The 25,410-nt window shown below is 47.7% G+C and overlaps 3 non-coding genes across 3 annotated transcripts; all 3 read left to right on the top strand.

Moving 5' to 3' along the window:
• The first annotated feature begins 2,876 nt into the window (after window positions 1-2,876).
• On the top strand, window positions 2,877-2,949 carry trnar-ccu (transfer RNA arginine (anticodon CCU)). Its single transcript has one exon. It is a non-coding gene; the product is annotated as a tRNA-Arg (tRNA).
• A 17,805-nt stretch (window positions 2,950-20,754) lies between these two features.
• Window positions 20,755-20,827, top strand: trnar-ccu (transfer RNA arginine (anticodon CCU)). The gene has a single exon. It is a non-coding gene; the product is annotated as a tRNA-Arg (tRNA).
• A 3,691-nt stretch (window positions 20,828-24,518) lies between these two features.
• trnar-ucu (transfer RNA arginine (anticodon UCU)) lies at window positions 24,519-24,591 on the top strand. Its single transcript has one exon. It is a non-coding gene; the product is annotated as a tRNA-Arg (tRNA).
• The last annotated feature ends 819 nt before the right edge of the window (window positions 24,592-25,410 follow it).

Genomic DNA, 25,410 nt, shown 5'->3' with positions numbered 1-25,410 from the left:
TCGAGTTTAGCAAGGTTATAGCTTTATCATCATCCTCTATTTTATTGGCCTCACAATATATCTCAATGCGTTCTACATACGTGGCCCAATCTTCTACCTCGGAATCGAAATCGTTGATGTTACCACGCTTAGGCATCTTCACCTCCCTGATAAACAACAACGAAATATTTCTTTAACTCTTTTTGTTTTTATTTTTTTTTCCAAGATGGCGGTTTCCCCGCGCTTATCTTCTTTCCCCGCCCCTTTCAAAGTGGCGGTTCCCGCTTCTGTCTTTTTCTCCGCCTACTGGCGGCTTCCCGCGGTTTCCCGCGCTTATCTTCTTTCCCCGCCCACTTTCAAGATGGCGGTTCCCGCTTTTCTTCCCCTGGCAGGAGGGGTAAGCTTTTCCCTCGGGCGACGGCCGCTGGCTTTCGGGGTTCGCAGCCTGTGCTTCGGCTTCAGCGCGTTCCCTTCTCTCGGCCGGGCAACCGGCTCTGGGTACAACCCGTTGACGGCGAACGGTCTCAGCCGCTGGCTGGATCTCGCTCAGTCTCCCTCGCTCGGGCTCTGTCTCTCCGGTGCTGGGTACAACCCGTTGACGGCGAACAGTTTCAGCCGCTGGGCTGGATCTCGCTCAGTCTTCCTCGGGCTCTGTCTCTCCCGCTCGCGCGGCTCTCGCTCGCTCTCTCTCGGGCTCTGTCTCTCCCGTTCGCGCGGCTCTCGCTCGGGCTCTGTCTCTCCCGCTCGCGCGGCTCTCAATCGCGCCTCCCAGCCCTCTCGCAGTCCGGTGCTTCCCTCCCCGGCTGCGGCTGAGTTCTCCGTGATTTATTTATTTTATCTCTTCCCGCGACTTACGATCCTGGTCGCAGCGCTTCGTGGCCTCAGTCACTGTCTGGCCTTTTTCACCCCAATCGCGCCTCCCAGCTTCTCGCACTCCGGTGCTTTCCTCCCCGGCTGTGGCTGAGTTCTCCGTGGCTTATTTATGTTTATATCTTCCCGTGCCTTACAATCCCGGTCACAGCGCCTCGTGGTCGCGGTATTTGTCCGGCCTTTATCGCCGTCACGGTCTAGTCGTCTCACGACGCTCCCCAGCCCGCTTGTACCGCGGCTTCTGCTCCACGCTGCCCCAGTCTCAGCGCCTCTGGGCCCGACTTCTGTCCGGCTCCTTTCCCCCTCGACCGTGGTCGAGTGTACCGCCCTCATCCTCCGTTTATTTGTTTCTATTTTCCCTTTACTCACAGTCACCGTGGCCGACTTGCTTCTCGTGTTGATCGGCTCACTCACCACCGTGGCAGAAGGGACAATCCGTGCCTGTTGCTGATGGAAGACTTCGTGTTTGAAATCTTCCTCCTTTCTTGGTCTGCTGACTCGAGTTTTCTCTCAGCAAAACGACGAGGGCGGGTGCCTCTTCTCGACGCTCGTTTACTTCTTCAGAAGTATTGTTGCCGCAGGGTAAGATCGAACTCGTCGTCACTGTAAAGCCTGTGGGTTGTATAGTGAAGTAATACACAGACTACAAGAGTAACTTAAACAGGACTTTACTATTCGAAGGTCAGGGCGAATCTGCCCAATAAATTCTGCCACAGCACTTATATACCGGTGTGGTCACCGTCGGTATTACAGTATACAGCAGCCAGGATAAAGTAGTGCCACACCTAAAATAGTTCTCTTAAAGGTGGACGGTTACATACAATAGTTCTCTTAAAGGTAGAACAGTTACATACACTACAGGCGTCGCTAGCAAAGCCAACATTTATTGCCCATCCCTAATAGCCCTTGAGAAGGTGGTAGTGAGCAGCCTTCTTGAACCGTTGCAGTCCGTGTGGTGAAGGTACTCCCATAGTGCTGTTGCGGAGGGAGTTCCAGGATTTCGACCCAGCGATGATGAAGGAACGGCTGATATACTTCCAAGTCAGGATGGTGTGTGACTTGATGAGGAAGATGGAGCTGGTGGTGTTCCCATGTGCCTGCTACCCTTGTCCTTCAAGGTCACGGGTTTGGGAGGTGCTGCCGAAGAAACCTTGGCAAGTTGGTGCTTTGGCCAATTAGGTTTTCCCTCATGTTGGTTCTCTCACCACCTGCCACAGGCCAAGTCTGGCAACTTGGCCAGCTCGGTCAGTAGTGGTGGTACTGAGCCACCTTTGGTGATGGACATTGAATGGAGGGCAGTAGGTGGTAAGCAGCATGAGGTTTCCTTGCCCATGTTTGACCTGATGCCATGGCAAACAATCCCATGGCTCTATTTCAAAGAAGAGTAAGGGTGTTCTCCCCAGTGTTCTGTGACCAATATTTATCCCTCAACCAACATCACTGAAACAGATTATCTGGTCATTACCACGTTGCTGCTTGTGGGAGCTTGCTGTGCATAAATTAGCTGCCGCGTTTCCTACATTACAACAGTGACTACACTTCAAAAAGTGCTTCATTGGCTGGAAAGTGCTTTGGGATGTCCAGTGGTCATGGAAGGCGCTGTAGAAATACAAGTCTTTTTTCCTTTTTCCTTCGTTTCATCAACGGCCGTGTCTTCAGCTGCCCGGGCCCTAAGCTCTGGAATTCCCTCCCGAAATATCTCTGCCTCGCCACCTCTCTCTCCTCCTTTAAGATGCTCTATAAAACCTACCTCTTTAAACAAGCTTTTGGTCATCTGTCCTAATAGCTCCTTATGTGGCTTGGTGTCAAAGTTTGTTTGACAATCGCTTCTGTGATACTACGATAAATGCACTATACCAATGCAAGTTGTTGTTGTAGATGGCTCTGGTATGGCGTGAGCAGTGACAGATATGATGGGTGAAAATAGCTCCCATCTGTGCTTATCTTTCTAAGACTCTGAAACTGTGAGGCTGATGTCACATTTCGGAGCGGTCAATTGCCCTCAGGTTGGGTCCTTTGTGTATTCAGCCCCAGTGGCCTAATGGATAAGGCACTGGCCTCCTAAGCCAGGGATTGTGGGTTCGAATCCCATCTGGGGTGATGTGTTTTTAAAGATTGACACAATGGCGCTTTAGGCGGGGCAAGCGGTGGAAGGAGCACTTAAAAAAGTGGAAAATTGACCAAAATACTTTAAACTTGTAGTTTGGGCTAAAATGCAGCCACTATTAGAGGCTGGAGAAATTAAACAATGGAAGAGAGGAGATTTGGGGGAGGGATGGCATCAGATGCCCAAAGATTTAGTTTCGAGCGCGGGCGGTGCCAGCCCAGGAACCATCTTCAATTTCCTTCAAGGAAAGATTTATTTTATTTCATTGAGCTACCATGAAAATTATGATTCATAAATTGAGCTCATTCAAAATTCTGCTGTCCGTATCCTAACTCGCACCAAGTCTGGTTCACCCGTCACCCTGTGCTCACTAACCCACACTGACTCCCAGTCCAGCAATGCTTCGATTTTAAAATTCTCATCCTTGTGTTCCAATCCCTTCATGGCCTTTCCCCTCCCTGCCTCTGTAACCTCCTCCAGCCCGACAATAATCCAAGATCTCTGCGCTTCTCCAATTCTGGCCTCTCTCACATCCCCTATTTCCATCGCTCCACCATTGGCGGCCGTGCTTTCAACTGCCTGGGCCCCAAGCTCTGGAATTCACTCCCTAAATATCTCCGCCTCTCTACCGCCCTCTCCTCCTTTAAGATGCTCTGTAAAACCTAACTCTTTAACCAAGCTTTTGGTCATCTGTCCTAATAGCTCCTTATGTTGCTTGGTGACAAACTTTGTTTGACAATCGCTCCTGTGTTACTACGCTAAAGGCGCTATACCAATGCAAGTTGTTGTTGTAGATGGCTTGGTATGGCGCGAGCAGTGGCCAATATGGTGGGTGGAAATAGCTTCCATCTCGGGGTGGTCAGTTGTCCTCAGGTGGGTTATATTGCATGTTCAGCCCTTGTGCCCTAATGGATAAGGCGACTAGCCTCTTAAGTCAGGTATTGTGGGTTCAAGTCCCATCTGGGGTGACGCTGCTTTAAAGATTGACTGTACGGTGGTTTAGGCAGGGCAAGTCGTGGAAGGTGCAGCCGGGCAGGCAGGCTGCATGACAGAGGATGGTGTCATCACCTGTAAGCCAAGTTTATGTCAAGGCTGTGATGTAAATGTGATCATTCACAGTAAACTCATGGATGGTGAGGTTCACAAGTGGATGGGCATCCTGTAGGGATTTGGGAGGGCAGAGTTACTGTGAGATATTTCCGTGGAAATGTGGAGAATTGCCGTGGGGCAGAAAGCGGTGGTGAAGTTGGAGGCCACCATAAGATCTGGAAACGGTGGAGAAATGGACGTTGGCCCAGGAGAGGGAATTTTTGGTCAGGACCCAGACATCAGCAAAATAAACCAGTGGGACAGTCACAGACTCAGCAGGTAACAGCAGCGATGGGCTGTAAACTGGACAAAGGCTGCCAATGGTGGAGCAATTACAATAGGGGATGTGATAGAGGCCAGAATTGGAGAAGCGCAGAGATCTTGGTTTATTGTCGGCCTGGAGAAGGTTACAGAGACAGCGAGGGGCGAGGCCATGGAGGGATTTGAAGACAAGGATGAGAATTTTAAAATCAAAGCCTTGTTGGACTGGGAGTCATTGTGGGTTCGTGAGCACAGGGTGACGGGTGAACCAGACTTGGTGCGAGTTAGGATACGTGTAGTGTATGTAACTGTTCTACCTTTAAGAGAACTATTGTATGTAACCGTCCACCTTTAAGAGAACTATTTTAGATGTGGCACTACTTTATCTTGGCTGCTGTATACTGTAATACCGACGGTGACCACACCGGTATATAAGTGCTGTGTCAGGATTTATTGGGCAGATTCGCCCTGACCTTCGAATAGTAAAGTCCTGTTAAAGTTACTCTTGTAGTCTGTGTATTAATTCGCCATAATACCTACAGACTTTACAGTGGCGACGAGTTCGATCTTACCCTGCGGCAACAATACTTCCGAAGCAGTTAACGAGCGTCGAGAAGAGGCACCCGCCCTCGTCGTTCTGCTGAGAGAAAACTCGAGTCTGCAGAGCAAGGAAGAAAGAAGAATTCAGACACGAAGCCTTCCATCAGCCACAGGCACTGATTGTCCCTTCTGCCACGGTGGTGAGTGAGCCGATCAGCACGAGAAGCAAGTCGGCCACGGTGACTGTGAGTAAAGGGAAAATAAAAAAAATAAACGGAGAATAAGGGCGGTGAACTCGACCACGGTCGGGGGGAAAGGAGCCGGACAGAAGTCGGGCCCAGAGGCGCTGAGACTGGGGCAGCGTGGAGCACAGAAGCCGCGGTACAAGCGGGCTGGGAGACGCAACGGCGTCGTGAGACAGCTAGACCGTGACCGGCGAAAAAGGCCGGGCAGCGACCGAGGCCACGAAGCGCTGCAACCGGGATCGTAAGGCGCGGGAAGATATAAAAATAAATAAATCGCGGAGAACTCAGCCGCAGCCGGGGAGGAAAGCACCGGACTGCGAGAGGGCTGGGAGGCGCGATTGGAAGCCGCTGAGGGAGAGACAGAGCCCGAGCGAGCGGGAGGGACAGAGCCCGAGCGAGGGAGACTGAGCGAGATCCAGCCCAGCGGCTGAAACTGTTCGCCGTCAATGGGTTGTACCCAGCGCCGGTTGCCCTGCCGAGAAAAGGGAACAAGGAACGCACTGAAGCCGACGCGCAGGCTGCGAACCCCGAAAGCCAGCGGTCGTCGCCCGAGGGAAAAGCTTACCCCTCCCGCCAGGGGAAGAAATGCGGGAAGCCGCCAGTAGGCGGGGAAGAAGACAGAAGCGGGAAACCGCCATTTTGAAAGTGGGCGGGGAAAGAAGACAAGCGCGGGAAACCGCCATTTTGGAAAAAAAAAAGTTAAAGAAATATTTCATTGTTGTTTCTCAGGAAGAGTGTGAAGATGCCTAAGAGTAGTAACATCAACGGTTTCGATTCCGATGTGGAAGATTGGGCCACATATGTAGAACGCATCGAGATATATTGTAAGGTCAATAAGATAGCAAATTATGACAAAGCTCTAACCTTACTAAACTCAATGGGTGCGAAGACATACGGGTTATTAAAGCATCTTCTATCACCAGCTAAACCGGCGGATCAGTCTTTCACTTATATTGTTGCTGTCCTGAAGGATCATTTTAACCCCGCACCGCTGATGTTAGCGGAACGATCTAAATTTTACATGAGAACGCAACTAAAAGAGGAAAGCAACGCAGAGTACCTGGTTGAACTGCGTAGACTAGCAAAATACTGCCAGTTTGGGGTAAATCTGTCAGAGGCACTGAGAGACAAGTTCGTGTGCGGAATGTCGAAGGAAGGAATACAAAAACGACTGCTCGAAGAGAACGATCTTACACTTGAGAAGGCTGTCCTTATTGCAGCATCGCACGAAGCCGCAGCGAGAGGCACGGCGGAAATGCAGCGGAAGACAGCGGTACTCAGTATGGATCAATTGACTTCGGGTACAACGAAATGTTATCGTTGTGGGAAGACAACACACGATCAGAACCAATGCTGGTTTAAAAACCAGGAATGTAGGAAATGTGGCAAGCCTGGTCACATAGCTAAAGTATGCCGGTCAGGAAAGAAGACCAGCAATAATAAGTCACCGCAGAAGAAGTACAGAAAGGTACATAAGGTGACTGGGAAGAGTACAAATGAACAGAATTCGGATTCAGACTCCAACAGCAAGGAACTAGGTAGTCTGAGGATTCACAATGTGAGTAAAGAAGCTGACCGACAAACTATCTGGGTCACACTACAGATTGCAAAAGTCCAAGTGAAAATGGAAGTGGACACCGGATCGGCGTTGACGGTCATGAATAAGCAAGATTACAAAAAGTGGTTCAAACATATTCCCCTACGGGATACGGAGATAGTATTGCAGACATACACGGGGCATAAAGTATACCCCATCGGAAAGATAAAAGTCAAGGTGAGACACAAGGGCAAAGATCACCGAGGAATGGACATGTATGTGCTACCCGAGGGAGGTCCACCACTTCTGGGACGGTAGTGGATCAGGAAAATAAAGATAGACTGGCACTCACTAAACACAATGACGGTAGATTCCGGAAAGGAAGATGTCAAACCTGAACGGTTGTCCAGAATATTGGACGAAGCTAAAGAGGTATTTCAGCAAGGACTGGGAACACTGAGAGGAATTAAGGCAAAAATCAAGATTGCAGAACATGCAAGCCCAAAATTTTTCAAAGCCTTACGCGATACGACCTGCTGTGGAGGCAGAACTGGAAGAGCTTGAACGTTCAGGGGTACTGTCTAAGGTGGACTGGAGTGAGTGGGCCACGCCCATTGTTCCCGTCATGAAGTCTTCATCAAGTAACAAGCCAGGGGGACCGGGAAAGGTCCGCATCTGCGGAGACTTCAAGATCACAGTTAATCCGGTGCTTCACACGGTACAATACCCGCTTCCGCGGATTGAGGATATCTTTGCTTCATTGTCTGGCGGGGAACACTTCACCAAGATAGACCTGGCACAAGCATACTTACAAATGGAAGTCGAGGAAGAGTCGCGCCAGTATCTCACAATCAACACACACAGAGGCTTGTATCGATATAATAGACTGGTTTTTGGAGTAGCTTCGGCTCCAGCAATTTGGCAGAGGGCCATGGAGCAGGTCTTACAGGGGATTCCAAGCACTCAGTGTTACTTGGACGATATCCTGATTACAGGAGAGGACGAGGAGGAACACCTCGCAAATTTGAAACTGGTGCTCACCAGGTTGAAGGAATATGGCCTTCGAGTTAATCGCCAGAAATGTGAGTTCTTCCAGAAACGGATCTCGTACTGCGGTCATGTCATTGACCAAGAGGGGCTGCACAAGTCACCTGACAAGATAGAAGCTGTCGTGAAGGCCCCCGCGCCGGAAAATGTATCACAGTTGAGATCGTTTCTGGGGTTGATTAATTATTACCACAAGTTTCTGCCAAATCTATCCACGGTGCTGCATCCGCTGAATGCGCTGTTGCGGAAAGAAGTACCATGGAAGTGGAGCGAGGACTGTAAGAAGGCCTTTCGCAGAAGCAAGGCATTGATTACCTCTGAGGAAGTGTTGGCTCATTTCAACCCAACGTTACCTCTTCGTCTAGCTTGTGATGCTTCCCGTTATGGAATTGGAGCAGTACTTTCACACAAGTTACCAAATGGCTCGGAAAGGCCAGTCGCATTTGCGTCCCGATCATTGACCTCCGCTGAGCGAAATTATGCTCAGATAAATAGGGAGGCCCTCAGCCTTGTGTGGGGAGTAAAGAAATTCAATCATTACCTGCAGGGCAAGAAGTTCACATTACTGACAGACCACCAGCCGTTGGTGTCCATATTCAACCCTAACAAGGCCGTTTCCACTATGACAGCGCAAAGGCTACAGAGGTGGTCCGTGTTACTTGGGGCACACCAATATGACATCGAATACAAAAGGTCCAAACAGCATGGAAATGCTGATGGGTTATCGCACCTACCGTTGCCAGTAGTAGAAGAGGCGGCTACAGTGGACCCGGTAGAGATGTTCCACTCATCCATAGTGGAATGTCTACCAGTAACAAATTCGATGATCGAAAATGAAACAAGAAATGATCCGACTCTCTCACGAGTCTACGATTTAACGGTGGAGGGATGGCCAGCACATGGCGAACCAACGCTGCCCGCATTTTCGCAAAGAAAAGAACAGCTGTCAGTGTGCCGAGGAACCTTGATGTGTGGATCTGGAGTGGTGATTCCACCCAAACTTCAGCATAAGGTGCTAAAGGAGCTTCACGAGGGGCATCTGGGTGGAGTGAAAATGAAGAACCTAGCAAGAGCGTTTGTGTGGTGGCCAGGTATTGATGGAGACATCGAAGAAATAACCAAGAGCTGTCTAGGATGCCAGAAGGTCTAAAACGCGCCACCACAAGCTCCTCTGCATCCATGGGAGTGGCCCTCATCTCCTTGGCAAAGGGTACACGTCGACTTTGCTGGTCCATTTATGGACTCAATGTTTCTAATCGCGGTGGATGCACACTCCAAGTGGCCGGAGGTAATAAAGATGTCCTCCACCACCACGGAAAAAACCATCACAGTATTACGGACCATATTTGCCAGGAATGGGCTGCCGGAACAGATCTGTTCTGATAATGGACCGCAATTTGTGTCCGAAGAATTCAGGAAGTTCTTAAAAAGGAATGGGGTCAAGCACTACACGTCAGCCCCATACCATCCCGCCACCAATGGATTAGCTGAAAGGTTTGTCCAGACCTTCAAGAAGGCCATAAAGGCCATGGGTAATGAAGACATCAACCTACAACATAAGGTAGATAACTTCTTGTTGGCGTACAGGAATGCAACACATGCGGTCACAAACCAAACTCCCGCCATGATGTTTTTCAATAGAAGACTAAGATGCCGGCTGGATTTGATTAAGCCAAACGTCAGAAGGGACGTAGAGAACCGGCAATTACAGGGCATGAATGAAAGGCCAACTAGATCCTTTCAGATAGGTCAACAAGTTTTGGCCCGGGACTACCGTACCGAGAAATGGCAGCCTGGAACTATTGGGAAAAGGCTAGGCCCGCTGATGTATACCGTGGACATTGGTGACTGCATTATAAGGCGACATGTTGACCAGATCATAGGGTCATCCACAAAGGACCAACCTACTCCACAACCTTACACGGTTAATGTTGAAGCAGAGATACCCAGAGCACCTACCTCCGACCTGGTAATACTAGAATCAGATGAACCTGACACTGTCCTTCAAGCCGAATCGACCTTGCCAGAAGAACGGACTACCCCGCCGAAAACTACTACACCACCGAGGCGTTATCCGGACAGAGTCAGGAAGCCCCAGAGAGACTGAATCTGTGAACTGTTTTGCATAAGTTGTATATATGTTATGATGTTATGTTAATGGGGAATAAGTATGTTGTAAGCTAAAAAGGGAGGATTGTAGCGTATGTAACTGTTCTACCTTTAAGAGAACTATTGTATGTAACCGTCCACCTTTAAGAGAACTATTTTAGGTGTGGCACTACTTTATCTTGGCTGCTGTATACTGTAATACCGACGGTGACCACACTGGTATATAAGTGCTGTGTCAGGATTTATTGGGCAGATTCGCCCTGACCTTCGAATAGTAAAGTCCTGTTAAAGTTACTCTTGTAGTCTGTGTATTAATTCGCCATAATACCTACAGACTTTACAATACGGGCAGCAGAATTCTGGATGAGCTCAATTGATGAGTCCCATTTTCATGGTGTTTCCCTGTTCAACGGAAGAAATAAAATTATTAAATGGAAGAAAAATGTTTAATTCACTGAAATAAATGGCTTGACACAAAAAACACCAAAGTGATGAGTAACAGAAAGGAGCACAATTGTAGTATAAGTAGAATCAGTGAGTACAACTGAAGAATGAAAACATCGCAACACAAGAGAAAGCATTAACTCACAAATAATTCAAAACAAATCAGTAAACTAAAAGAATAAAATGAGTGAATGAAAGTAAAAGCATTAACTCAATAAAATAAAACACTTTCCTTGAAGGAAATTCAAGATGTGTCCTGGGCTGGCAGCTCCCTCGGGAGCTCCCTCGCTCTGCGACTCTATCCTTGGCCATCCAATGCCATCCTTCACCATTTCTCCCCTCTCTTCCATTGTTTAATTTCCTCAGCCTCTGAAAGTGGCTGCATTTTAGCCCAAACAACAAGTTTAAAGCATCCTGGGCCCACTGCCCATTTTTCCACTTTGTAAAGTGTACCTTCCACCACTTAGCCCTGCCTAATCAACCATTGCTTCAATACACATCACCCCAAATGGGACTTGAACCCACAATCCCTGGCTTAAAAAGCCAGTGCCTTATCCATTAGGCCACTGGGGCTGAACACTGAAAAGAGCCCACATGAGGGCAACTGACCGCTCCGAAATGTGACATTTTCAGTTTGAGAAAGATAAGCACAGATGGAATCTATTTCCACCCATCGTATCTGCCGCTAGCGCCATACCAGAGCCATCTACAACAACAACTTGCATTTATATAGCACCTTTAACATCGTAAAACGTCCCGCGGCATTTCACCACCCAACTTTCCTACCTGAGCCCATGTTAGCTGACATTTAATTGGTTCCTTCTCCTCAGGTACTCTCTCCCTCCCCTTCAAATCAGCCGCCATCTCCTCAGAAATACACTCTTGACGCCTCTGTCTTTGCAAACTACCGCCGCATCTCCAACCTCCCTTTTCATCCAAGGTCCTTGAACTTGCTGTCACCTCCGTAATCTGTGCCCATCTTTCCCTCAACTCCATGTTTGAATCCCTCCAATTAGATTTCCGCCCCGCCACAGTACTGAAAAGACTCTTATCAAAGTCACAAATAACATCCTATGTGTCTGTGTCCATGGTAAACTATCCCTCTTCAACCTTCACAACTTGTCTTCAGTATGGTTGACCACACCATCATGCTACAACGCCTCTCCTCCGTCGTCCAGCTGGGTGGGACCGCACTTGCCTGGTTCCACTCTTATCCAGCCAATCGTAGCCAGAGAATCACCTGCAATGGTTTCTTTTCCCACTTCCGCACTGTTACCTCTGGAGTCCCCCAAGGATCTATCCTTGGCCCCCTCCTATTTCTCATCTACACCCTGCCCCTTGGCAACATCAGCTGAAAATACAATGTCAGATTCCACATGTACAGTGACGATACCCAACTGTACCTCACCACCATCTCTCGCGACCCCATCACTGTCTCTGATTTATCTGACATCCGGTATTTTATGAGCAGAAATTTCCTCCAAATTTTTTATTCATTCACGGGATCTGGGCGTCGCTAGCAAAGCCAACATTTATTGTCCATCCCTAATAGCCCTTGAGAAGGTGGTGGTGAGCCGCATTCTTGAACCGCTGCAGTCCGTGTGGTGAAGGTACTCCCATAGTGCTGTTGGGGAGGGAGTTCCAGGATTTCGACCCAGCGATGATGAAGGAACGGCCGATATACTTCCAAGTCAGGATGGTGTATGGCTTGATGGGGATGATGGAGCTGGTGGTGTTCCCATGTGCCGACTACTCTTGTCCTTCGAGGTCACGGGTTTGGGAGGTGCTGTAGAAGAAACCTTGGCAAGTTGGTGCTTTGGTCAATTAGGTTTTCCCTCATGTTGGTTCTCTCACCACCTGCCACAGGCCCAGTCTGGCAACTTGGCCAGCTCGGTCAGTAGTGGTGGTACCGAGCCACCTTTGGTGATGGACATTGAATGGAGGGCGGTAGGTGGTAATCAGCATGAGGATTCCTTGCCCATGTTTGGCCTGATGCCATGGCAAACAATCCCATGGCTCTATTTCAAAGAAGAGTAAGGGTGTTCTCCCCAGTGTCCTGTGACCAATATTTATCCCTGAGCCAGCATCACTGAAACAGATTATCTGGTCATTATCACGTTGCTGCTTGTGGGAGCTAGCTGTGCGTAAATTGGATGCTGCATTTCCTACATTACAACAGTGACTGCACTTCAAAAAGTGCTTCATTGGCTGTAAAGCGCTTTGGGATGTCCAGTGGTCATGGAAGGCGCTTTATAAATACAAGTCTTTTTTCTTTTTTCCATCGTTTGATCAATGGCCGTGCTTTCAGCTGCCTCGGCCCTAAGCTCTGGAATTCCCTCCCGAAATATCTCCGCCTCGCTACCTCTCTCTCCTCCTTTAAGATGCTCTATAAAACCTCCCTCTTTAACCAAGCTTTTGCTCATCTGCCCTAATAGCTCCTTATGTGGCTTGGTGTCAAAGTTTGTTTGAGAATCGCTCCTGTGATACTACGATAAATGCGCTATACCAATGCAAGTTGTTGTTGTAGATGGCTTGGTATGGCGCGAGCAGTGACAGATATGATGGGTGAAAATAGCTTCCATCTGTGCTTATCTTTCTAAGACTCTGAAAATGTGAGGCAGATGTCACAATTCGGAGCGGTCAATTGCCGTCAGGTGGGCTGCTTTTCGTATTCAGCCCCAGTGGCCTAATGGATAAGGCACTGGCCTCCTTAGTCAGGGATTGTGAGTTCAAGTCCCATCTGGGGTGCTCTGTTTTTAGTGATTAACACGATGGAAAGTTCAGTCAGGGCCAGTGGTGGAAGCTTTAGCCGGGCGGGGAGGCTTCATTAACAGGAAGGTGTCATCACCCATGAGTCAAGTTTCCATCAAGGCTCTGATGTCAATGCAATCACCCACAATAAGCTCATGGATGGTAAGGATCTTGTTCACAAAAGGTCGGGGTAGGGATTGTGGAGGGCAGAATACCTGAGAGGGAAGAAATAAAAGGAGGCATGATGACAGGAGAGAGGCTGAGGAGGGGTAAAGAAGAAAAAGGGAACTAGAAGTGATGGGCTCGGGTCTGGAGCGACCACCAACACGCACACACGAATGGACACAGGGAAAGTCAAGTTACAGAGGCCTGGTTACACAGCAAGATTAGACCAGACATGTCCTGGTAATAAACGGGGAATAGAGAGGAGACAATGAAAGGGAGTCCAAAGTTAAAATCAGGAGGTCCCGTGGTGGGATAAAGTTGAGGTCGATGGGGTGGAGTCAGCTTGGAGCATCGATGAAATTATGTCCATGTTCAGAGACAGGTATGGAGGACGAGTGAGTCCAGAAGCTATTTGTAGGGTCGAGTAAAATAGCATCCATCTGTGCTTAACTTTCTAAGACTTTGAAAATGTGAGACAGATGTGATATTTCGGAGCGGTCAGTTGCCCTCAGGTGGGTTGCCTTGTTGTGTATTCAGCCCCAGTGGCTTAATGCAGACAAATTAAACTTCAGTTTTTGATGTTAATGAACGGTGGAGGAATGACTTTACAGAGTGACGGCATGGATTTGTCTGATACAATGGAATGATCATGTTGTTGTAAATGTTTTAAATGTTGACTAAATCCATTAAAAAAAATAGATAAAGCACTGGCCTCCTAAGCTTGGGATTGTGGGCTCAAGACCCATCTGGGGGATGTGTTTTAAAGACTAACATTTCAGTGTTTAACCGGGGCAAGTGAAAAGAGAAGGCTGAGGGGTGACCTAATAGAGGTCTTTAAAATTATGAAAGGTTTTGATAGAGTGGATACAGAGAGAATGTTTCCACTTGTGGGGAAGAGCAAAACTAGAGGCCATCAATATAAGATAGTCACCAAGAAATCATATAGGGAATTCAGAAGACACTTCTTTACCCAGAGAGTGGTGAAAATGTGGAACTCGCTACCACAGGGAGTGGTTGAAGCGAATAGTATAGATACATTTAAGGGGAGGCTGGATAAGCATATGAGGGAGAAGGGAATAGAGGGTTACACTGATAGAGTTAGATGAGGAAAGACGGGAGGTGGTTTGAGTGGAGCATAAACGCCGGCATGGACTGGTTGGGCCTGTAGGAATTATTAACGGGGATGGGGTTATTGTTTCTGGCCAGTCAGAAGCCTCTGAGCTTCTCCAGAGCCCCGTGCGGTTTTGAAGTGCTCCCCTTTTCCTGGTCCTGACCGCCGGACTTATTCGGTAGCGATGTAGACAGAAACGAGACTCGTGGTTGGGTGCAAAACAGACCAGTATTTATTGAAACAAAAAAAAACAACTTTAAATAATGAATACAACACACCTGTGCTCGATACAGCACTTTTACTTAACAGTGCAACACTCCTTTTCTTAAATACAGCACCTTTAATAAAGTACACACTTACTTAAATACAGCACCTTTAACTAGTGCAGCACTTTACTTCTCACAGTACTTAGTGTCCACTACAGCACTCTTTTGCTTAGTGCAACACTGTTACTTAACAGGGGAGGAGAAAACAGACACAACGAGGGAAAATTGACTAAAATTACAGTTTTAACAAAATCCCCCTTAATTCCCACCCCTAAATACCTATCTAAGTTGCTTTGTGATGGGACAGAAAAACTATGCTCACCAGTGAAACGCCTGCTCCGTGCCCCTGCGGTCTTAGATTCTTCACCACCCTGAAATGGAGATACCCCAGTGTTTAAAAGTAACTGCTGGTATTCCACTCCCTTGGGCAGGCTCCTGAGTTGTAGATAGGGCATGGAGGTGAGGCTGCAGAGAGAGAGAGAGATGGCTTCCTGAGAAGCTATCTTATACCCCATTTGGAGCCGAAATCTTCCCGGCCAAATCCGGATGTACCTGGACTATACAAAAGGGAATCGATCTGTCCCATTCATTGTGATGGGTTTTGGATGAATTCCCCATTTCCCTTGTGATGGGTTTTTGAATGTATCCCCATTCATAGTGATGGGTTGAATAAAGCTGTCTCCGTTTGAAGAAAACATGTCTATTTCCTTAATTGCTGAGTAAACAGCCCTTGGAGGTTAATGTAAACAATCTGATTGTCCTGTGGTCATGCCCAATCGCAATTGATTGGCAGTCTGAAGTGCTTAATCTCTTAAGTCAATATTGTAAAGCATTCGTGTAAACAAAGTTCCTTTGTTCATGCTGACAGTCTCAAGCACTTAATCTTTTGAGTCAACATTGTAGCAGTTTCCCAAACCGCATTTGATTGACGGTTTAAATACCTTACTACTTCAGGGGCTGGGTTTTTTTTAAAATCCTTTGTCAGCCATCTTTGATTTTCCTTTTCACAGCACACGGGCTGTGTTGTGTCTTCTGCCATGAGGTCGGACAGCCATCTTTGATTATCCTTTTCACAGACACACAGGCTGCCTTTTCTTCTGCCACGAGGTCTGACGTCCATTTTTGATCCCTGGATTTTTAAAGGTGTATTCTACCCAGGTATTCTATAATTAAAAATAAATCTTCGGAGCTGTAGAAAATTTCAAAAATTTTGCGAAATCCTACAGGCCGAAGGGCCTGATTCTGTGCCGTATATCCTGTGTAATATAATCCTGTGTCAATGGTGGAACGTATACTTAACAAAGTGAAAAATTACCACGGGTGAGCATTGAGGCCCAGGTGAATTTCAAATTGTAGTTTGGGCTAAAATGCAAAACTATTAGAGCCTGAGGAACTTAAACATTGGAAGAGAGGAGATTGCGGAGAAATGGTGAAGGATGGCATCGGATGGCCAAGGATAGAGTCGCAGAGCGAGGGAGCTGCCAGCCCAGGAGACATCTTGAATTTCCTTCAAGGAAAGTGTTTTATTTCATTGAATTAACGGATTTTCTTTCTTTCACCCATTTTATTCTTTCAGTTTAGTGATTTGTTTTGAATTAATTCTGAGTTAATGCTTTCTCTTGTGTTGAGATGTTTTCATTCTTCAGTTGTACTCACTGATTCTACTTATACTACAATTGTGCTCCTTTCTGTTACTCATCACTTTGGTGCTTCTTGTGTTAAGTAATTTATTTCAGTGAATTAAAGCTTTTTCTTCCATTTAGTAATTTTATTTCTTCCGTTGAACGGGGAAACACCATGAAAATGGGACTCATCAATTCAACTCATCCATAATTCGGCTGCCCGCATCCTAACTCGCACCAAGTCCGGTTCACCCTTCACCCTGTGCTCACTAACCCACACTGACTCCCAGTCCAGCAATGCTTCGATTTTAAAATTCTCATCCTTGTGTTCCAATCCCTCCATGGCCTCGCCCCTCGCTGTCTCTGTAACCTTCTCCAGCCCGACAATAATCCAAGATCTCTGCACTTCTCCAATTCTGGCCTCTATCACATCCCCTATTTCCATCGCTCCACCATTGGCGGCCGTGCTTTCAACTGCCTGGGCCCCAAGCTCTGGAATTCACTCCCTAAATGTCTCCGCCTCTCTACCGCCCTCTCCTCCTTTAAGATGCTCTGTAAAACCTAACTCTTTAACCAAGCTTTTGATCATCTGTCCTAATAGCTCCTTATGTGGCTTGGTGTCAAATTTTCTTTGACAATTGCTCCTGTGTTACTACGCTAAAGGCGCTATACCAATGCAAGTTGTTGTTGTAGATGGCTTGGTATGGCGCGAGCAGTGACAGATATGATGGGTGAAAATAGCTCCCATCTCGGGTTAACTTTGTGAGACTCTGAAAATATGTGGCAGATGTCACATTTCGGAGCGGTCACTTGCCCTCAGGCGGGCAATATTGTCGTTTAAGCCCCAGTGGCCTAATGGATAAGGCACTCGCCTTATGGTGGGTTTGAGTCCCATCTAAAGTGATGCTTTTTTAAAGATTGATGCTAAGGCGGTTTAGGCAGGGCAAGTGGTGAATTGTATGGCCAGGCGGGGAGGCTGCATGAAGGAGGATGGTGTCATCACCTGTGAGCCAAGTTTCCGTCAAGGCCGTGATGTCAATGTAATCATCCACCGTAAACTCATGGATGGTGAGGACCATGTTCACAAGTGGATGGACATTCTGTAGGGGTTTGTGAGGGCAGAGTTACCGAGAGATATTTCCGTGGAAATGTGGAGAATTGCCGTGGGGCAGAAAGCGGTGGTGAAGTTGGAGGCCACCATAAGATCCGGAAACGGTGGAGAAATGGACGTCGGCCCAGGAGAGTGAATTTCTGGTCAGGACCCAGACAGCAGCAAAATAAGCCAGTGGGGCAGTCACAGACTCAGCAGGTAACAGCAACGATGGGCGATGGGCTGTAAACTGGACAAAGTGCAGTTGAAGGCACGGCCGCCAATGGTGGAGCGATTACAATAGGGGATTTGAAAGAGGCCAGATTTGGAGAAGCGCAGAGATCTTGGATTATTGTAGAGCTGGCGAAGGTTACAGAGACAGCGAGGGGCGAGGCCATGGAGGGATTGGAACACAGGGATGAGAATTTTAAATCGAAGCGTTGCTGGACTGGGAGTCAGTGTGGGTTAGTGAGCACAGGGTGACGGGTGAACCGGACTTGGTGCAAGTTAGGATACGGGCAGCAGAATTATGGATGAGCTCAATTAATGAGTCCCATTTTCATAGTGTTTCCCCGTTCAACAGAAGAAATAAAATTTCTAAATGGAAGAAAAAGCTTTAATTCACTGAAATAATTTACTTGACACGAGAAGCACCAAAGTGATGAGTAACAGAAAGGAGCACAATTGTAGTATAAGTAGAATTAATGAGTACAACTGAAGAATGAAAACATCGCAACACAAGAGAAAGCATTAACTGATAACAAATCTGTCACCATTACTGATGCTAGCTTTTATTCCAGATTTATTTAATTAACTGAACTTAAATTCCCCAGCTGCCATCACAGGATTTAAACTCATGTCTATGGATCTTTAGCCCAGGTCTGTGGGTTATTTGTCCAGTAACATAACCATTATGCCACTGTTCCCTAATGAATGAATACATCTAAACAAAAGAGAAAGCATTAACGCACAACTGATTCATAACAAATCAGTAAACTGAAAGAATAAAATGAGTGAATGAAAGTAAAAGAGCTAATTCAATAAAATAAAACACTTTCCTTGAAGGAAATTCAAGATGTCTCCTGGGCTGGCAGCTCCCTCGCTCTGCGACTCTATCCTTGGCCATCAGATGCCATCCTTCACCATTTCTCCCCAATCTCCTCTCTTCCATTGTTTAAGTTCCCCAGCCTCTAATAGTGGCTGCATTTTAGCACAAACTACAAGTTTAAAGTAACCTGGGCTCACTGCCCATTCTGGGCAATTTTCCACTTTGTGAAGTGCTCCTTCCACCACTTGCCCCACCTAAACCACCGTTGTATAAATCCTTAAAAACACACCACTCCAGATGGGATTTTAACCCACAATCCCTGGCTTAGGATGCCAGTGCCTTATCCATTAGGCCACTGGAGCTGAATATGCAAAATGCCTCTCCTGAGGGCAACTGACCGCTCCGAAATGTGACATCGGCCTCACATTATCAGTTTGAGAAAGTGAAGCACAAATGGAATCTATTTCCACCCATCGTATCTGCCGCTAGCACCATACCAGAGCCATCTACAGCAACAACTTGCATTTATATAGCACCTTTAACATAGTAAAACGTCCCGTGGCGTTTCGCCACCCAACTTTCCTTCCTGACCCCATGTTAGCTGATATTTAAATGGTTCCTTCTCCTCAGGTACTCTCTCCCTCCCCTTCAAATCAGCCGCCATCTCCTCAAAAATACACTCTTGACGCTTCTGTCTTTGCAAACTACCGCCCCATCTCCAACCTCCCTTTTCATCCAAGGTCCTTGAACTTGCTGTCACCTCCCAAATCTGTGCCCATCTTTCCCTCAACTCCATGTTTGAATCCCTCCAATTAGATTTCCTCCCCGCCACAGTACTGAAAAGGCTCTTATCAAAGTCACAAATAACATCCTATGTGTCTGTGTCCATGGTAAACTATCCCACTTCAATCTTCTCAACTTGTCTTCAGTATGGTTGACCACACCATCATGCTGCAACGTCTCTCCTCCGTCATCCAGCTGGGTGGGACTGCACTCGCCTGGCTCCACTCTTATCCAGCCAATCGTAGCCAGAGAATCACCTGCAATCGTTTCTTTTCCCACTCCCGCACTGTTACCTCTGGAGTCCCCCAAGGATCTATCCTTGCCCCCCTCCTATTTCTCATCTACATGCTGCCCCTTGGCAACATCAGCTGAAAATACAATGTCAGATTCCACATGTACACTGACGATACACAACTGTACTTCACCACCATCTCTCGCGACCCCGTCACTGTCTCTGATTTATCTGGCATCCGGTATTGTATGAGCAGAAATTTCCTCCAAATTTTTTATTCATTCACGGGATCTGGGCGTCGCTAGCAAAGCCAACATTTATTGCCCATCCCTAATAGCCCTTGAGAAAGTGGTGTTGAGCCGCCTTCTTGAACCGCTGCAGTCCGTGTGGTGAAGGTACTCCCATAGTGCTGTTGGGGAGGGAGTTCCAGGGTTTCGACCCAGCGATGATGAAGGAACGGCCGATATACTTCCAAGTCAGGATGGTGTGTGACGTGATGGGGAAGATGGAGCTGGTGGTGTTCCCATGTGCCTGCTACTCTTGTGCTTCGAGGTCACGGGTTTGGGAGGTGCTGTAGAAGAAACCTTGGTGAGTTGGTGCTTTGGTCAATTAGGTTTTCCCTCATGTTGGTTCTCTCACCACCTGCCACAGGCCCAGTCTGGCAACTTGGCCAGCTCGGTCAGTAGTGGTGGTACCGAGCCACCTTTGGTGATGGACATTGACTGGAGGGCGGTAGGTGGTAATCAGCATGAGGTTTCCTTGCCCATGTTTGGCCTGATGCCATGGCAAACAATCCCATGGCTCTATTTCAAAGAAGAGTAAGGGTGTTCTCCCCAGTGTCCTGTGACCAATATTTATCCCTCAGCCAGCATCACTGAAACAGATCATCTGGTCATTATCACGTTGCTGCTTGTGGGAGCTTGCTGTGCGTAAATTGGATGCCGCATTTCCTACATTACAACAGTGACTGCACTTCAAAAAGTGCTTCATTTGCTGTAAAGCGCTTTGGGATGTCCAGGTCATGGAAGGCGCTATATAAATACAAGTCTTTTTTCATTTTTCCTTCGTTTCATCAACGGCCGTGTCTTCAGCTGCCCAGGCGCTAAGCTCTGGAATTCCCTCCCTAAATATCTCCCCCTCGCTACCTCTCTCTCCTCCTTTAAGATGCTCTATAAAACCTCCCCCTTTAACCAAGCTTTTGGTCATCTGTCCTAATAGCTCCTTATGTGGCTTGGTGTCAAAGTTTGTTTGGGAATCGCTCCTGTGTTACTACGATAAATGCGCTATACCAATGCAAGTTGTTGTTGTAGATGGCTTGTTATGGCGCGAGCAGTGGCAGATATGATGGGTGAAAATAGCTCTCATCTGTGCTTATCTTTCTAAGACTCTGAAACTGTGAGGCTGATGTCACAATTCGGAGCGGTCAATTGCCCTCAGGTGGGCTAGTTTTTGTATCCAGCCCCAGTGGCCTAATGGATAAGGCACTGGCCTCCTAAGCCAGGGATTGTGGGTTCGAGTCCCATCTGGGGTGCTGTCTTTTTTAAAGATTGACACGATCGAAGGTTTAATCAGGGCCAGTGGTGGAAGGTACAGCTGGACGGCAAGGCTTCATTAACAGGAAGGTGTCATTACCCATGAGCCAAGATTCCATCAAGGCTGTGATGTCAATGCAATCACCCACAATAAGCCCATGGATGGTTGGAAGCTTGTTCACAAGTGATTGGACATTCCGGATTAGTTGTGGAGAGGGGCGGTGATAGCTGATCTGCTGGCGGAGTCCACAGGGTCAGGGGTGTGTGGGATGGGAAGGATAAGATTATCTCCCAGCTGGCGATCTGGGTGGGAGATTCGGTGAGCGATAAGGCACTGGTCTCCTAATCCAAGGATTGTGGATTCAAACTTGTCTCACAGGTGATGACACCGTCCTCCTTAATGCAGCCTCCCCACCTGGCTGTACCTTTCACCACTTGCCCTATAAAACCACCGCCGTATTGTCAATCTTTAAAAATCATCATCTCAGATGGAACTTGAACCCACAATCCGTGGTTTAGGAGGACCAGTGCCTCATCCATTAGGCCACTGGAGCTTAATGGACAAGGTGACCCACCTGAGGACAATTGACCGCTCTGAAATATGACATCTGGCTCACATTTTAAGTGTCTCACAAAATTAAGCACAGATGGAAGCTATTTTCACCCATCGTATCTGTCACTGCTCGCGCCATACCAGGCCAGCAACAACAACAACTTGCATTGGTATAGCGCATTTATCGTAGTAACACAGGAGCGATTGTCAAACAAAATTTGTCACCAAGCCAGATAAGGAGCTATTAGGACAGATGACTAAAAGCTTGGTTAAGCAGGTAGGTTTTACAGAGCATCTTAAAGGAGCAGAGGGAGGTAGAGAGTTGGAGATGTTTAGGAAGTGAATTCCAGAGCTTGGGGCCCAGGCAGTTGAAAGCACGGCCGCCAATGGTGGAGCGATGGAAATAGGGGATGTGAGAGAGGCCAGAATTGGAGGAGCGCAGAGATCTTGGTTTATTGTAGAGCTGGAGAAGGTTACAGAGGCAGGGAGGGGAAAGGCCATGGAGGGATTGGAACACAAGGATGAGAATTTTAAAATCGAAGCGTTGCTGGACTGGGAGTCAGTGTGGGTTAGTGAGCACAGGGTGACGGGTGAACCAGGCTTGGTGCGAGTTAGGATACGGGCAGCAGAATTTTGAATGAGCTCAATTGATGAGTCCCATTTTCATGGTAACTCAATGAAATGAAAAAATCTTTCCTTGTAGGAAATTGAAGATGGTTCCTGGGCTGGCACCACCCGCGCTCTAAACTAGATCTTTGGGCATCTGATGCCATCCCTCCCCCAAATCTCCTCTCTTCCATTGTTTAATTTCTCCAGTCTCTAACAGTGGCTGCATTTTTGCCCAAACTACAAGTTTAGAGTATTCTGGGCAATTTTCCACTTCGTTAAGTGCTCCTTCCACCACTTGCCCCATCTGAACTGCCGTTGTGTCGATATTTAAAAACACATCACCCCAAATGGGATTTGAACCCACAAACTCCTGGCTTAAGAGGCCAGTGCCTTATCCATTAGGCCACTGGGGCAGAATATACACTGAAACCTGCCTGAGGGCAACTGACCGCTCCGAAATGTGACATCATCCTCACATTTTCAGTCTTAGGAAGTGAAGCACAGATGGAATCTATTTTCACCCATCGTATCTGCCGCTAGCAACATACCAGAGACATCTACAACAACTTGCATTTATATAGCACCTCTAACATAGTAAAACGTCCCGTGGCGCTTCACCACACAGCTTTACTTCCTGACCCCATGTTAGCTGATATTTAAATGGTTCCTTCTCCTCAGGAACTCTCCCCCTCCCCTTCAAATCGGTTGCCATCACGCCCCTCCTCAAAAAATCCACTTTTGACGCCTCTGTCTTTGCAAACTACCGCCCCATCTCCAACCTCCCTTTTCATCCAAGGTCCTTGAACTTGCTGTCACCTCCCAAATCTATGCCCATCTTTCCCTCAACTCCATGTTTGAATCCCTCCAATTAGATTTCCGCCCCGCCACAGTACTGAAAAGGCTTTTATCAAAGTCACAAATAACATCCTTTGTGTCTGTGTCCATGGTAAACTATCCCTCTTCAACCTTCTCAACTTGTCTTCAGTATGGTTGACCACACCATCATGCTACAACGCCTGTCCTCCATCGTCCAGCTGGGTGGGTCTGCACTCGCCTGGTTCCACTCTTATCCAGCCAATCGTAGCCAGAGAATCACCTGCAATGTTTTCTTTTCCCGCTCCCACACTGTTACCTCTGGAGTCCCCCAAGGATCTATCCTTGGCCCCCTCCTATTTCTCATCTACATGCTGCCCCTTGGCAACATCAGCTGAAAATACAATGTCAGATTCCACATGTAGAGTGACGATACCCAGCTGCACCTCACCACCATCTCTCGCGACCCCGTCACTGTCTCTGATTTATCTGACATCCGGTATTGTATGAGCAGAAATTTCCTCCAAATTTTTTATTCATTCACGGGATGTGGGCGTCGCTAGCAAAGCCAACATTTATTGCCCATCCCTAATAGCCCTTGAGAAGGTGGTGGTGAGCCGCCTTCTTGAACCGCTGCTTTCCGTGTGGTGAAGGTGCTCCCATAGTGCTGTTAGGGATCTAGTTCCAGGATTTCGACCCAGCGATGATGAAGGAACGGCGATATATTTCCAAGTCAGGATGGTGTGTGACTTGATGGGGAAGATGGAGCTGGTGGTGTTCCCATGTGCCTGCTACCCTTGTCCTTCGCGGTCACGGATTTGGGAGGTGCTGTAGAAGAAACCTTGGCGAGTTGGTGCTTTGGTCAATTAGGTTTTCCCTCATGTTGGTTCTCTCACCACCTGCCACAGGCCCAGTCTGGCAACTGGGCCAGCTCGGTCAGTAGTGGTGGTACCGAGCCACCTTTGGTGATGGACATTGACTGGAGGGTGGTAGGTGGTAATCAGCATGAGGTTTCCTTGCCCATGTTTGGCCTGATGCCATGGCAAACAATCCCATGGCTCTATTTCAAAGAAGAGTAAGGGTGTTCTCCCCAGTGTCCTGTGACCAATATTTATCCCTCAACCAGCATCACTGAAACAGATTATCTGGTCATTATCACGTTGCTGTTTGTGGGAGCTTGCTGTGCATAAATTGGATGCCGCATTTCCTACATTACAACAGTGACTACACTTCAAAAAGTGCTTCATTGGCTGTAAAGCGCTTTGGGATGTCCAGGTCACGGAAGGCGCTATATAAATACAAGTCTTTTTCCTTTTTTCCTTCGTTTCATCAACGGCCGTTCTTTCAGCTGCCCAGGCCCTAAGCTCTGGAATTCCCTCCCTAAATATCTCCGCCTCGCTACCTCTCTCTCCTCCTTTAAGATGCTCTATAAAACCTCCCTCTTTAACCAGATTTTGGTCATCTGTCCTAATAGATCCTTATGTGGCTTGGTGTCAAAGTTTGTTTGAGAAATGCTCCTGTGTTACTACGATAAATGCGCTATACCAATGCAAGTTGTTGTTGTAGATGGCTCTGGTATGGCGCGAGCAGTGGCAGATATGATGGGTGAAAATAGCTCCCATCTGTGCTTATCTTTCTAAGACTCTGAAAATGTGAGGCAGATGTCACAATTCGGAGCGGTCAATTGCCCTCAGGTGGGTGGCTTTTTGTATTCAGCCCCAGTGGCCTAATGGATAAGGCACTGGCTTTCTAAGCCAGGGATTGTGGGTTCGAGTCCCATCTGGGGTGCTGTGTTTTCAATCATTAACACGATGGAAAGTTCAGTTAGGGCTAGTGGTGGAAGGTATAGCTGGGCGGGGAGGCTTCATTAACAGGAAGGTGTCATCACCCATGAGTCAAGTTCCATCAAGGCTCTGATGTCAATGCAATCACCCCCAATAAGCTCATGGATGGTAAGGATCTTGTTCACAAGTGATGGGACGTTGTGGCGAGGGGGCAGTGATCGCTGATCTGCTGGTGGAGTCCACGGGGTGAGTGGGCTGGGAAGGACAAGATTATCTCCCAGCTGGCAATCTGGGTGGGAGGGTCGGCGAGACAGTGCGATGGGGCAGTTGTGTTTGGAGCTCGTAAGGAGGTAGCGATGGGCCCTTCGGAGGGTGTCAAGACGCACAGAGGGAAGCTGTCAGATTATCCCAGAGGGAGTCAAGCCCGGGCCGGCAGCAGGAGTGTAGGAAGGTCAGGATTAGTAAAAGGTGGGGGTAGGGATTGTGGAGGGCAGAATACTTGAGAGGGAAGGAATAAAAGGAGGCATGATGTGACAGGAGGGGTAAAGAAGAAAAAAGGGAACTAGAAGTGATGGGCTTGGGTCTGGAGTAGCCACCAACATGTCTACCCGAATGGACACAGGGAAAGTCAAGTTACAGAGGCCTGGTTACACAGCAAGATTAGACCAGACGTGTCCCAGTAATAAACGGGGATTAGAGGGGAGACAATGAAAGGGATTCCAAAGTTAAAGTCAGGAGATTCTGTGGTGGGATAAAGTTGAGGTCGATGGGGTGGAGTCAGCTTGGAGCATCGATGAAATGATGTCCAGATTCAGAGACAGGT

This window comes from Somniosus microcephalus, chromosome 28, assembly GCF_052327205.1.
Source record: "Somniosus microcephalus isolate GS21.2 chromosome 28, FLI_Smic_1.0, whole genome shotgun sequence".
Classification (NCBI taxonomy): domain Eukaryota; kingdom Metazoa; phylum Chordata; class Chondrichthyes; order Squaliformes; family Somniosidae; genus Somniosus; species Somniosus microcephalus.
The sequence above is the reverse complement of the archived record's forward strand: the minus strand, read 5'-3'. Positions and strand labels throughout refer to the sequence as shown.